Here is a 15,429-nt window from a genome sequence, read left to right on the forward strand (position 1 = left end):
GACTAGATGGACATTTGTTACAAGTAAGTGCTCGCTTTTTAATATAGCATCTTAGGTTGTTTTTCATAACTATTCGCTTCCATAGGTAAGCATCTTTTGATTCCATGGCTGCAGTCACCATCTTGCAGTTGATTTTTTCGAGCCCAGAAAAATAAAGTCACCATGTTTGCCACTGTTCCCCATCTATTTGCAGAAAAGTGATGGGAGGATAGCCATGATCTTAGTTTTCTGAATTGTTGAGTTAAAGCCGAACTTTTCACTCTCCTCTTCACTTTCATCAAGAGATCTCTTTAGTTCTTCTTCCATTTCTGCCAAGAAGGGTGGTGTCATCGGAGTTACTGATATTTCTCCTGGCCAATCTTGATTCCAGCTTGTGCTTCATCCAGCCCAGCATTTCTCATGATGTACTCTGCATATAAGTTAAATAAGCAGGGTGACAATATACAGCCTTGACGTACTCCTTTACCTATTTGGAACCAGTCTGTTGTTCCATGTCCAATTCTAGTAAAGCTCTTTTGATGGGGAACTTACTATTATACTTGAAAATGTCTATACATCACTGTTTCTCTACCACGATAGGTAAACCAAAACGGCAGTTATTTTCTTTCTGTTGAAAGTATGTTGAAAATATGATTCCATTAGCTTCTGTTTTCTATTGTTGCTTCTGCTGCCAGCTTGTCTTGAAATTTCCTGCAACATGTCAACATGTGGATTTAATTTTTAATTATTCTTCTTGGGACTTGATGTGAATATTGAATTTTCTATTGTAATTTCATCTTCAGCAGGCTTTTACCAGGAGAGCCGCTGTGCAACCTGGGTTGAAAGTGTATTTTTCAGAAATGTGTTTTTGGAAAGTGTGTGTGAACTTCTGTAGGAGCCCTAGGTGTATCACTGGCTTATAACCACATTCTGTGTTAACGTCTTAGCTTTGTTTTTGTTGTTCAGTCGCTAAATCGTGTCTGATTCTTTGTGACCTCATGGACTGTAATACACCAGTCTCCTCTGTCTTCCCTATCTCCTGGAGTTTATTCAAATTCATGTCCACTGAGTTGGTGATGCTATCTAACCATCTCATCCTCTGTTGCTCCTTTCTCCTTTTGCCTTCAATCGTTCCCAGCACCAGGGTCTTTTCCAATGAGTAGCTCTTTGCATCAGGTGGCCAAAGTATTATTGGAGTTTCTGCTTCAGCATCAGTCCTTCCAATGAATATTCAGGGTTGATTTCCTTTTGGATTGACTGGCTTGATCTCCTTGCAGTCCAAGGGATTCTCAAGAGTCTTCTCTGGCACCACAATTTGAAAGCATTAATTTGTTAATGCTCAGCCTTTTTTATGGAGGGAAGGGAGCAGGGCGCAACCCTTGAAAGAATGACATAGACTGAGGACACAACATAAACCAATGATTAGAATCAAATGAGTCCAAGATGTCAGACAAATCAACTTCTATGACTAGACTTTGATCCTCCATCAGCAAGCTAAATGACATACCCAGAGGTGCCGTGACAGTTCCAAGGTCAACCATCAAAAGACCAAAAAGTGGGTGGTGGCCCAATTCCTTGAAGTCTCCACCCCTTCCCCAAAATAGTTGGAATAATCGTCCCTCTTTAGCCTATGAAATTACTCAGCCCTTAAAGGCTAACCATGCCATATTTCGTGGCTGCACTCACCCCCTGCAATGGTCTGTGGAGTGGAGTGCGTTTCTCTCTGAATGAATCCACTTCTTACCTATCACTTCGTCTCTCACTGAATTCTTTCTGTGATGAGACATCAAGAACCTGAACTTCATTAGGTCCTGAAACCAGGTCTGTGATTTCAGTTGGAAGACCATGGGTTTTGGCTGGGTTTGAGTCCAGACTTATGGATTAGACTATCAAACTGGGCTTTGACTGGGTGTGAGTCCTGACCTGTGGGTTCAAGTCCCAATCTGAGGTAGACGGTTTCACAACTCTCACATCCATACATGACTACCAGAAAAAGCATAGCTTTGACTATGTGGACTTCAGTCGGCAATAATGTCTTAGTGATGTCTCTGTTTTTTAATACACTATCTAGGTTTGTCATAGCTTGCCTTCCAAGAAGCAAGTGTCTTTTAATTTCACACCTGCAGTCACTATCCACAGCGATTTTGGAGCCCAAGAAAATAAAATCTGCCACTGTTTCCATTTTTCCCCCATCTATTTGCTAGGAAGTGATGGGATGGATGCCATGATCTTAGTTTTTTGAATGTCAGTTTTAAGCCAACTTTTTCACTCTCTTCTTTCACTTTCATCAAAAGGCTCTTTAATTCCTCTTTGCTTTCTGCCATTAGGGTGGTATCATGTGCATATCTAAGGCTGTTAATATTTCTCCCTGCAATCTTGATTCCAGCTTGTGATTCATCCAGCCTTACATTTTGCATTATGTACTCTGTGTATAAATTAAATAAGCGGGGTGACAATATACAGCCTTGATGTACTCCTTTCCCAATTTTGAACCCGTCCATTGTTCCATGTCTGATTCTGTTGCTTCTTGACCTGCATACAAGTTTCTCAGGAGGCAGGTAATGTGGTCTGGTGTTCCCATCTCCTTAAGAATTTTCCAATTTGTTGTGATCCACACTGTCAAAGACTTCAGTGTAGTCAATGAAGCAGAAGCAGATGTTTTTCTGAAATTCCCTTGCTTTCTCCATAGTCCAACGGATGTTGGCAATTTGATTTCTGGTTCCTCTACCTTTTCTAAATCCAGCTTGTACATATGGAAGTTTTCAATTCACATACTGCTGAAGCTTAGCTTAAGGATTCTGATCATAACCTTACTGGCATGTGAAATGACCACAATTGTACGGTAATTTAAACATTTTTTGGCATTGCCCTTTTTTGAGATTGGAATGAAAACTACCTTTCCCAGTCCTGTGGCCACTGCTGAAGTTTTCCAAATTTGCTGACAAATTGAATGCAGCACTTTAGCAGCAGCATCTTTTAGGAATTTAAATAGCTCAGCTGGAGTTCTGTCACCTTCACTAGCTTTGTTTAAAGAGCTGCCAATCACAGAAGTGGAAAACACACACTGGAGCCCCAGACTCCCTGGTGAGATAAGCCTCCTTGAGAACTGATCAGCTCTGCCTCTTTTTATCCCCACCCAGAGCCTCGGACTGAAACCTACATGCTTCCTGTCATCTCCCTCCTCTGGTGGGTGGATATTTTCTAGTTCTTCCCTTCCCTGAGGACATCACCCTTCAAGGTTGTAGCTATAGGCAGGGCTCCCAGTTCCGACTCTCTGCTGACTCTACTGTCCCCTTGTGGCCATCAAATCCCAAGTGCTCCAGTTTCCTCTGTAGGGACAGATACCCCTACCCCAGCTACTGCAGCAGCAGCCTCAGCACTCACCTTGTAGCTTCAGCTCCATCTTTCCTTTGGGCCTTTGGAGATTTCTCTAGCTTTCTCAGGAGTTCAGCTACACATTCAAGAGGATGTTTGTTGCATTTTATCCAACACTTAAAGGAGCTTGTAACAGGAAGGTTTTGATGTTTTCTAACCTCCTCAACTTTGACCACCTGATGTGAATAGCCAACTCATTGGAAAAGACCCTGATGCTGGGAAAGATTGAGGGCAGGAGGAGAAGGGGGCGACAGAGGATGAGATGGTTGGATGGCATCACTGACTCAATGGACATGAATTTGAGCAAACTCTGCGATATAGTGAAGGACAGGGAAGCCTGACATGCTGCAGTTTATGGGATCTCAAAGAGTCGGACATGACTTATCAACTGAAAAACAACAGACCTCCTCAGTAGTTCTGGAAATGGAAGCTCACACAGTTTCTCTATTCTTCCTTCTTTTTCTCTTTCTCCATTGGCTCTTTCAGACCAAAGACTCCCACATCTAGACTATGGACAGGAGTTCCAAGCTTGGTTTGGCATCTTTCTTACACAATAAATCCACTGCCAATCTCCTGGATTAAATATGTTATACCAGCTACAGTTAATCAGAGAGAGCCAGAAGCCATCCCAGGGAATAGATTCCAGAGAAAGTACCCCAGTACTTCTTTTATTCTAATTCTCACAGGTTCGTTTAGAATTTTTTTTAAAGTCTTTTGAAAAATTCATATGCCCCCTATTAGGGTTCTATCTCATCCATATTTTAGCAATTTCCAGGAGGTGGGAAGGCATATTAAAGTGAGAGGTTTAGTTCGCAAAGCTGCCCTTTGACATACTGCTTTGATTTGCTTACATTTATCTTGGCTGAGATTCACTATAAAAGAGAGCCTGACGATCCTGTTTGAGGGAATTTTGTTATCATCGTTGTTAAGGTCAAGAAACATTGCCTTAGGGTGTTTCACTTTCATGTAGATAAATTGAAATGACCCAGCTGAACACTAAAGACAAGGAAAACTATTGGGAGCTTTGAACTTGTAGGGTGAGGAACAGAGGAAAGAAAGAGGGAAATGAGGTAGGATTTTAGCCAAGGGGCTGGCGGTGGACAGATGGGCTAAAACCTTAGGAGGAGCAGGCTTTGGGATGTATAATGGTAAGGGGCCTGCCTGCAATTGGCTGACACGCTCAGAAGAGCAATTACATTAAATGGTGGGACTATTTAGAAAAACCAACAAGACTTGGTGAAGGCCCTGAGGGTAAGCAAGAGCTAAAAGCTGTGTCACCTGCAGCCTTGAAGAGTCAAGGGAAGGGGACAGTGGCTGGGATCTGGGGAAAGCCGGGGCTAGAGGAGAGGGCTTTCTGCCAGGAATGAAAACCCTGGGAGGGACTGTAGGCATAAATGCCTAAGCTCTCTCTCCTGAAATCCTTTGATCTCCTGCTGGTGCCACCCACTGGCCTAACACCACTAGAGACAGAGGGCAAGGGAGCCCCATGGATGCAGTCAAAGGAGGTGGGCCTCCGAGGGCAAGGGCATTGCGGAGGAGGGTAGAGAGTGGCTGCAGAGAGGAAGGGAGACTGTCCAGCTCAGGTGGGACTGCATCGCTGTGTGGAGAGCTTGAGCGTTAGCGTGCGGGCAGGGCAAACACATGGAGTCAACGCTCTTTGACTTCCTTCTTCCTTCTCCTGTTTCACAGCCTGGTTTCACACTGCATTCTGCTAATGCCTTTTCATGTCAAAAGAGTACTTTATTGACTGTTGAAAAGGCCCCAGTTGGGGAGCCTGTCTTTAGGAGGTGTAAATGCTTTCCTTATTCCCCATTTGCCCCTCCCAGGTCCACTTCTCATGGAAAGATGACAAAAATCAAGCTTTGGTGACATCAGAGTGGCCCTGAACAGTAGAGACAGTAGTGAATTGCCCTCATATGGGTTAAAATATCAGGGCAAATCTAGAACTCCACCAACCTGGTCATTTCCCCAGTGTCCAGGAGAATCGGGAGTACGGAAACCATAAGCTCTGACCACAGAATCAAGTGTACCCCAGGTCGCTCATGTCTAGGACACCCTCTCCAGTTTAATCTCTTGTGTCTCCCTTTTATCATTGACCTTTCCTTATCTGGTAGCTGTGGAGGAAAGAGAGCAAAAAGAGGAAGAAGAAGAAAGGAAAAGAGAGTGTGTGCCCTTGTCTTCTTCTCTTAATCCTTAAAATAATGCACTGCTAATGTGCTATGCACAGGACCGTGAGCGCTCGGATTGGTCAGCCCAGCTCTCCAGAGCCAACCTTCCATCATGTGTTGATTCAATAACCATGGCCCGTAATGTTATTCTCAGCATTTGACAATGACATTACTCATAATGATTGGTATCTTTGTGTGTGGCTATGGCTTACAGGCTAAGGCTAGGCTGATGTTCCTTTTTTAGGCTGCTCATGTAAAATCTAATTTCTAGTCTGTGGAAACAGCCACTAACTGAAGCATCTGGGGCAACTGGAGGGGCTATCTCTTTTGCCCTGTGGGAGGTTACTTCCCTTCACCCCATTTCTGGTTGATCTACCTGTTCCCCCTGTCATTTCACAGCTCATCACAGCTATGATGTTTCAATTCTGGTAATAATATACTAGTGGGATCTGAAGTGCAGAAATCACAGGCCCTGACCCCAGGAACCAGTGAAGGGTCTTACACATAGGTGCTCAAAAACATCTTTTGAAAACATAAATGGATGTTCTTCAGGGTCACGTTTACTCCCCTGGGTGAAAGGGTTTAATGATAATATGACTGAGAATTAAAAGCAATATTGGGGTAATTAATAACAGTATCAACTTACAGGGGTTTTTGAAGATGAACTACTATTGGTGAAAATGCCTGATAAAACCTTAAAGCCCTACACACATGCTAATTATTATCATCATATATAGATACTGTGGATAACTAGTCTTTCTGAAAAGAGCATAAGATTTGGAGTCAGAACCTGCTTCCCCTTTCAGGGTCCCCAGTTGTTGGACCTTGAAAATTTGCTCAAATTTGCTTTCTGAGCCTCATTCTTTTTTTTTTTTTTTAATTGGAATATAATTGCTTTACAATGTTGTGTTGGTTTCTGCTGTATAATGAAGTGAACCAGCTGTATATATACCACATCCCCTCTCTCTCGGACCTCCTTCCCACCTCACCCCATCCCATCCATCCAGGTCATCACAGAGCACGGAGCTGAGCTCCCTGTGTTACACAGCAGCGTCCCACTAGCTATCTGTTTTACACGTGGTAGGAGGAGGCAATGGCACCCCGCTCCAGCACTCTTGCCTGGAAAACGCCATGGACGGAGGAGCTTGGTAGGCTGCAGTCCAGTGTCCGACTCTTCTCGACTTCACTTTCACTTTTCACTTTCACGCATTGCAGAAGGAAATGGCAATCCACCCCAGTGTTCTTGCCTGGAGAATCCCAGGGACGGCGGAGCCTGGTGGGCTGCCGTCTATGGGGTCGCACAGAGTCGGACACGACTGAAGCGACTTAGCAGCAGCCCCAGCACTGTATCTGTATCAATCCCAGTCTCTAGTTCATCTCACCCTCCCCTTCCCCTGCTGTGTCCACGTGTCCTTTCTCTATATCTGCATATCTATTTCTGCCTGGGAAACAGGTTTATCTGTACCGCTTTTCTAGATTCCACATGTATGCATTAACATGCAATATTTGTTCTTCTCCTTCTGACTTACTTCACTGTGTATGACAGACCTTAGGTCCATCTACATCTCTACAAATAGCCCTGTTTCATTCCTTTTAGTGACTGAGTCATAGTCCACTGTATATATATACCACATCTTCTTTATTCATTCATCTGTCCTTGGACATTGAGGCTGTTCCATGTCCTGGCTGTTGTAAATAGTGCTGCCTTATTCCTCCCATCTTTAAAGTGGGGATATTAATATTGTTCTTTCCTTCCATACACAGCTCAGAGAGTTGTTGCAAAATGCTTTGAAAGTTGTAAAGCACAACTTAAACATTGCATTTGTTTGAATAATTAGACCTCTGTGATCCAGTGGACAGAATGTCAACAGGATACATACTATTACTCCCAGGAGTGATAATAAATTTGACACTATACATTTCTCAGATAAAGTATCCATTTGGGGCCAAGGCCATACGGTTGTTGAAACTATGGCCCACTCAGTAGTGGATGCCATGGCCTTGCTACCAAAATGGAAAGTTCCAGCCAGCAGAGCCAATGGAATTAAATCTGTGGATAACTCCTAATGTACCATCAGGAAACCACTCTCCCATCCAGCTCTTTCCGTGACTTCTAATGGATAGCAGAAATTTGCATTCCCTGAAGGATTTAAAAGTAACAACAGCAGACAGAGAATCAGAAGCTGGGTTCAAGACCCAATTGTTGTACTTTCTGGCTGTATGAGGCAGACAAGTCATTTATCATTGCTTAGCTGGAAATAGAGAATAATGAAATTTATTCTGCCGGACTGTTAGGAGGCTAAAATAAGTTTGTGTATGTAATGTCATTTTGTAGACTGGAAAGCACTAAACAAATGTGAGTATTAGTATTCTTCCCAGACACTGAGGGAGATGCTGCTGGGCGGTAAAATCTCCTCACACTTAAAGAGCAGAAGCAGAAAGGAAAAACAAGCAAAAGTCCCAGGTAATTGGCAAACTGGTTTAACCAGCTTCTGAATCACATAGACTTGGCCAGGCCAGGTCCATTATGGAGCCCCTGTGGCCCCTTCTGTGGCTGGGAAAAGGGGTCTATGAGGAAATAGAAGGGGTTATTTCCTCTACAGAAAAGATCCATGGGAGGGAAGCTAATGACCTCCAAGCACACACAGGACGACTGTGGAAAATGTGGCCAGCAGCTGTGTGCCATTTTCACAGAAAACAGGACTTGCAGGTGGCCAGGATGAGGCTCTATCAGGGTCAGCAGGATGGGAGATTTCTGTACCTGGGGCGATGGGACAGACCAAAACCAGCACCAGAGGGACTGTGACCTGGTTATGTCTTCAAGCTGATGGCCCCTCCCAGACCCAGCCTAGGGGGCAGACGCTGTCGTGGGGTTTAATCATGTTGTGCCCATGTGGGTTGACCTCTAACAGGGAAAGGTTGACCTTTGTGAGATGGAGCTTAAAGGTACCCTCAGGACGGGGACCTTGCTTTGATAAGTAGCTCACCCCAGACCTGAACTACACTTGAATCCCTCAATTAGTTACTTGGGACAATTTACTGAAGCCTTATAATCACCTTCAAAACAAGCAAAATTTAGAGATGGCCAGCATTCATTCATGCATCCATCCAGTCATTCATTTCTTCTCCATTGACTGGTCCTAGTGACAGTCACACACCAGCAGAAGAACCCAGGAACCAGTCGATCCTAAAGGAAATCAGTCCTGAATATTCATTGGAAGGACTGATGCTGAAGCTGAAAGTCCAATACTTTGGCCACCTGATGCAAAGAACTGAGTCATTTGAAAAGACCCTGATGCTGGGAAAGATTGAAGGCGGGAGGAGAAGGGGACGACAGAGGATGAGATGGTTGGATGGCATCACCAACGCGATGAACACAAGTTTGAGTAAGCTCTGGGAGTTGGTGATGCACAGGGAAGCCTGGCGTGCTGCAGTCCATGGGGTCGCAAAAAGAGTTGGACACGACTGAGTGACTGAACTGAACTGAACTGAAATGTGACATAGTCCATTCCCTAAGGAACCCATTCAGTGGGAAGAAGTTAAGCCTGGAAATTACTGTGGTGGGTGGAGATGACGGTAGATGGAGAGAGAAGTATGAAGAATGAATGGTGAAGGTTCTGGGAAAGGAAGCATTCTCCCCTGACCGAGGAGGTGACAGATAGCATCACAGAAGAAGTGGCATTCGGTAAGGGACTGAGGATGGGCAGCTCTGGGCAGGATATTTGCAGCAGTGGGTACAGCATGAGTCTTTGTGGAAGTATTTGATTTTTTTTTTATGCAAGATTTTTATTGATTGTGTCTATAATCAAAGAGTAAATAAATGTTAAGAATAGTGATCGTACATTGCCCTTCTTTGATGACGGTGCCATTTCTACACAGTGCCCCCCTGCCCCCTGCCCTGCTATGAAATGAATGTCCCTTTTCTCCAGCTTCACTGCCACAATTTCTCCTCAGAGACTCTGCTCTAAACAAAAGCCTTCCTCTAGGCTTTTATCTGTCATTCTCATGGTCAAGTCATATCCATCTTGTGAGACCGCCTTTCCTCTTTTTTTTTTTTTTCCTGGGGAAAAAGGGCTCTACCTCTCTCTAACTTCTATTTATAAACCAGAACCACATGAAATTGTTGTTTCTGTAGATCAAAAACGGTCAGATATGGACAGTTTTCCGTGGTTCAACTTAATGAATTCTCTTCTGCTGACTTGGCGCTGATGTGGCACTCACTTGATCTCACTTCTCATTATTAGAGTTTAAATGATCTGGTTTCTTTCTTTCTTGGCTTTCTTCCCGCTTCCCACCCCTATCAGGACAACTGTAAGCCCTTTAGAGCAGGAGCAGTACTGTCTTATCTCTGCTGTATTCCTCACTCCCAGTAGATTGCATGGTACACGGTGGAGGCTCAATATTTGCCTAAGAATGAATAAGTGCTTTGCCCAGGGATGGGTGTTAAACACATTTTCTCTCCTTGTGGAATTGAGTGAGTCTCTCCAGGTCTCACTTCCTCAACTGTAAGAGCCAAGTCGTGAGGTACACTAGGTCAGTGGTCCCAAAACCTGACTGCTCACCAGAGTTGCCTTGGGAGAGTGTTAAAATGCAGATTCCAAAGGCCCACTCCTGGCCCATGAAATCACAATCTGTGGCATTGTGATTTTGACAGTCTCCAGAAATCTGTAGGTGTCTTAGCCTCCCATGATGACTCTCAGGCAGTCACTGAAGCAGCTGTCAACTTGCACTTGGGAACTGCCAGTGTCCATGAAGCCGCGGGGAGAGGACATCATCTGTCTTGCTCGCTGCTAGGCTCCCCAGGGCGTGGCACAGGCCTGGCGTGAGGCCATCAGCAATGAACAGTTGTTGAATGCATGTGGGAAGCTCTCCCATTTCTGAGGGGCGTCTTAAACTGCCGAGGCCTGTTGGGCTAGCGGAACAGTTTTCTAGGCCCCCCCCCGCCCCCCGCCCCGGAACTCCTAAACTCGTATCACTGTTTGCATGTGTCACTGGGCAATTTAACCTCTCTGAACCTCAGATTTTTCTATAAAATGAGGGCATCGGGTTAATGACCACTAGGCTGAGATGGTAAAGAATCTGCCTGCAATGCAGGGTTTATCTCTGGGTCAGAAAGTTCTCCTAGAGAAGGAAACGGCAGCCCACTCCAGTATTCTTGCCTGGAAAATGCCATGGACAGGGGAGCCTGGTGGGCTGCAGTTCATGGGCTCTCAAAGAGTCAGACACGATTGAGGGACTAACACTGTCTTTCTTGCAAGGTCTGGTTAGCACAGCCAAAATAAATAAATAAAAATAAAAAATACGCTGAGAAGGTAGAAGCTAGCTTAGCTAACCAAAAATTGTATAAATCAATCTGAACTGAATACACTGCTACTAGAAGTATGAAGTCATACAGCCACTTTTCTTTCCTTTTTTTTGAATAACAAATTTATTAAGATATAACTCATATACCATAAAATTAATCCTTTTAAAGTGTATGACTCAATGGTATTTAGTATATTCACAGAATTGTAGAGCCATCACCACTATCTAATTTCAGAACATTTCTTCATCCCCTCAAAACAACCCAGGCCTGTTAGCAACCTCATCCTTTCACCCTCTGGCAATTGATAACCCATTTTCTGTCTCTATGGATTTGTCTCTCATGGATACATCATATAAATGGAAACACAAAATATTTGGTCTTTTGTGTTTGGCTTCTTTCACTTATCATATTGTTTTTAAGGTTCATTTATGCTGTGGTGTGTATGGGTACTTTATTCTTTTTTATGGTAAATAATAGTCCATTTTATGTATCAGTTTATAGACATTTGGGTTATCTCCACTTTTTTCTCTGTTGAGAATAATGCCGCTATGAACATTGATGTACCAGTTCTTTTCTTTGTTGTGTTTTTGTCTTGGCTGAGCCCCGTGGCATCTTAGTTCCCTCACCAAGGATCAAACCTGGGCCACTTGCAGTAGAAGTACGGAATCTTAACCACTGGACCACTGGAGAAGTCCCTGTGTACCAGTTTTTATGCAGATATAAACTTTCCATTCTCTTGGGTACACAGCTAAGTGTGGTCTTATGGTAACTGTATGACATTTTGGAAACTGTCGAAACTGTCAAACTATTTTTCTGAAGTGGCTCCTTCATTTCACAGTCCCATCAACAATGTATGAGGGTTTCAGTTTCTTCATATCCTCTCCAGCATTTGTTATTATCCATCTTTTTTAATTTTAGTTATGCCAGTGGATGAGAAGTAGTATCTAGTTGTGGGTTTTATTTGCGTCTCCCTAATGATGTTGAGCATCTTTTCATGTGCTTATTGGCCATTTGTAAGAATGTCATTCAAATCCTTCGGCCATTTTTCCCCTCTAAGATTTTTAAAACTTCATATAGACACTATGGCATATAGTTTATATGGGGCTGAAAGCCTCACTTTATTTACAACAACCCAATGCTCTCTAATAGTCTTTTCATGTAATAGGAGCTTTAATTTTTCACCTTCACAATATTTATTTTCCTGTATTTTCTATACTGCACTCTTTGATGCAGCAGTTAGGAGTAAAACATTTTGCCTTCACTTTGCTACTTGTCAGCACATTACAGCTTCACAAACCGGAGGTTTACTATTTCTTATTCTTCATTCATAAGCTTTAGCTCATTCCCAGCCTCCTCTTTCTCCTTTGCTCATTTTTGAATTGGATCTTTGTCTTCTTATTGAGTTGTAAGATTTTGTTGGGACTTCTCTGGTGGTCCAGATGTCATGAATCTGTCTGACAGTTCAGGGGACACAGGAGTGATCCCTGGTCCTGGAAGATCCCATGTGCCGTGGAGCAACTAAGCCCGTGTTCCACAACTCCTGAATCCACGCATTCTAGAGCCAGCGCTCAGCAACAAGAGAAGCCACTGCAGTGAGAAGCCTGGCAACTGCAACAAAGAGTAACCCCTGCTCACCAGAATTTGAGAAAGCCCACGTGCAGCAACGAAGACCCAGCACAGCCAAAATTAAAAAAAAAAAAAAAAAATAGAGTTTGTTATATATCCGGGACACTAGCCCCATATCAGATATATGATTTGCATATTATCTCCTGTTCTGTTATCAATGCTATGGCCCCAGAATCCTACTCCTGCCCCTCCCTCAAATGGAAACCAATTGTTCTTATCTAAGTTTCAGGAGAAAATTGCAAAGAGAAAAACAAGAGCTGGTTAGAACCAACTAGGCCCAAGGTGACAGAAGATCTGACTTCCAGGAGACTTGGAGCATGATTATGCATTCACTGTAATACCTTAGCATGCTAAATGACACACCCACCTGTACCAGGACCATTGATAGTTGCCATGACAGCAACCAGAATAGCCCACACAGGAAAAGGAGAATTGCATTAGCTCTGGGTCCAAACCGCACTCCTGTTCTGGATAAGCCATGAATATTCCTCCCACTCATTCCATTTCCCTCACATTTACCTGTGCTCCTCCTGTATTACGCGGTATCTCCACTGAGTTGGGTTGAGAAGTTGACTTGCAAGCTAAGTTCCCTCTTCTCCATTCTTTGGCCATTGTATAAAGTTTGTGCTGTTTGAGTCTCAGCATTGATTTTGTTATTGACTGGGTGAACCCAAGTGGGTAAAGAACCTTCTTGACCAAGACAAGGGGGTCTTAGCCCCGGGCTTGGACCCTAAGAAAGATCCACTTGACTAATTCGGTAACAATTCCATGGGTTGCCTTCCTACTTTCTTAGTGGTGTCCTTTAAAGCACAAAAATATTAAATTTTGATGAGGTCCGATTTATCTATTTTCTTCTTAGTTGTTTGTGCTTTTGTCTGTAAAAAAAAGCAAGAAATGATTGGCCTATCTGAAGTTACAAAGCTTCACTCCTATGTTTTCTGCTAAGAATCTTAAAGCTTTAGCCTTCACATTTAGGTCTATAATCCATTTTTAGTTAATATTTTTATATGATGTGAAGTTGAGCCACTTAAAAAAAAAGTCTAGCCTACCAGGCTCCTCCATCCATGGGATTTTCCAGGCAAGAGTACTGGAGTGGGTTGCCACTTCCTTCTCCAGTGAAATATGTGTAGAAAAACACACAATAAAAATGTATAGCTAAGCTAAATAGATTATCATAAGACAGACACACTGTAACTAACACCCACAGCAGAAAAGAGAACTGTCAGCATCCAGCAGGTCTCCTGGGTGCACTTTCTGATTTACACACCTCCCTCTTCATGACGTATCTGCTACCACCTTGGTTTGCTTTCCTTAGTTTTACTACCTAAACATGCATCCCTCAAAGTATAGTTTCACTTTGCTGGTTTTTAAAGCTCCTATCAATGAATTTGTACCATCTTTGACTCCTTTTACTCAATATTACTTTTTTGAGATTCATTTAGGTTTTGCAAGTCACTGTAGCTCATTACTATTTATTGTTGTATAGCATTACTTTGCATAGACATACCATGATACTCTATTTTTGTTGGTCATTTGGATAATTTACAATTTGGAGCTTTTATAAACAGTGCTGCTATGCTCATTGTTTTCCTGGTCTCTTGGTACACTCTGCATGCCCATCTGTTTGATGTACACTTCGGAGTGGAATTATATGTTTCACTTTAGTAATAAATAACAAAACTGTTTTCCAAAGTGATTGTATTGGTTTAAGCTCTCACCAGCTGTAAATAAGTTCTTGTTCCACACTCATCAACACTTTTTATTGTCAGTCTGTTTGATTATAGCCATCCTGGAGGGTGCGTAGTAATATCTCATTGTGGTTTTAATTTATTTTTCCCTGAGGATGAATGAGGTTGCTATATTTATTGGTCATTTGTATCTCTTATGGAGTGCCTATTCTAGTCGTTTGCCCATTAACATTTTTTTGTTTGTTTTCTTTTTCTTCAATATGTAATTTCTAGGCATTTAAAAATATATTCAACCATTAAAAAAAATGAAATTTTGCTCTTTGAAGCAACATGGATGAACTTGGACAGTGCTAAGAAATAAATCAGACAGAGAAAGACAAATACTACATATATCGCTGATATGTGGAATCTAAAAAATACAGCAAACTAGTGAATATAATTAAAAAAAAGAAAGAAGCAGACTCACAGATAAAATAAACTAGCAGTTGCCAGTCGGGAGAGGAGAGGAAGGAGGGACAGTATCGGGGCAGGGGATATTAAGAGTGACAAGCCACTAAGTATAAAATAAGCTAGAAGAATATATTGTGCAAGATGGGAAATACAGCCAACATTTTATAATATCTATAAATGGAGTATAACCTTTAAAAATTGTGAATCACTATATTGTACACTTGTAACATATAATATTGTACCATTAACTTACCTCAATTAAACAATGCAAAAAAAGAAAAAATTAGTTTTTTCTTTAATGTGTAATTTCTAGGAATTTAAAAAATATGTTTTGAATGTGAGTTCTTTTTCAGTAATACGTATCACAAACATCTTCTATTCTGTAGCTTATTTTTTTCAGTTTTTTTATTGTTTGTTTTTATTTTTAACCATTTAAAAAATTGAAGTGTAGTTAATTTACAATGTTATGTTAGTTTCAAGTTCATAGCAAAGTGATTCAGTTATACATATATATATATTATTTTTCAGATTCTTATCCATTATGGGTTATTATGGATATAGTTCCCTGTGCTATATAGTAAGACCTTGTTATTTACCTATTTTATATATAATACTGTGTATATGTTAAGTCCAAACTCCTAATTTATCTCCACTCCCCATACACTTTGGTAATCATATTTTTTTTTCAATTTTTGGGGTGAGGGCACATAGTGCAACATGTGGGATCTTAGTTCCCCAACCAAGGTTCAAACCTGTGCCTCTGACATTGAAAGCATGGTGTATTAACACTGGATCACCAGGGAAGTAATTTTCAATGTTTTAATGTTGTCATTTTGAT

Source organism: Cervus canadensis, chromosome 12 (assembly GCF_019320065.1).
Source record: "Cervus canadensis isolate Bull #8, Minnesota chromosome 12, ASM1932006v1, whole genome shotgun sequence".
In the NCBI taxonomy this organism is placed as follows: Eukaryota; Metazoa; Chordata; class Mammalia; order Artiodactyla; family Cervidae; genus Cervus; species Cervus canadensis.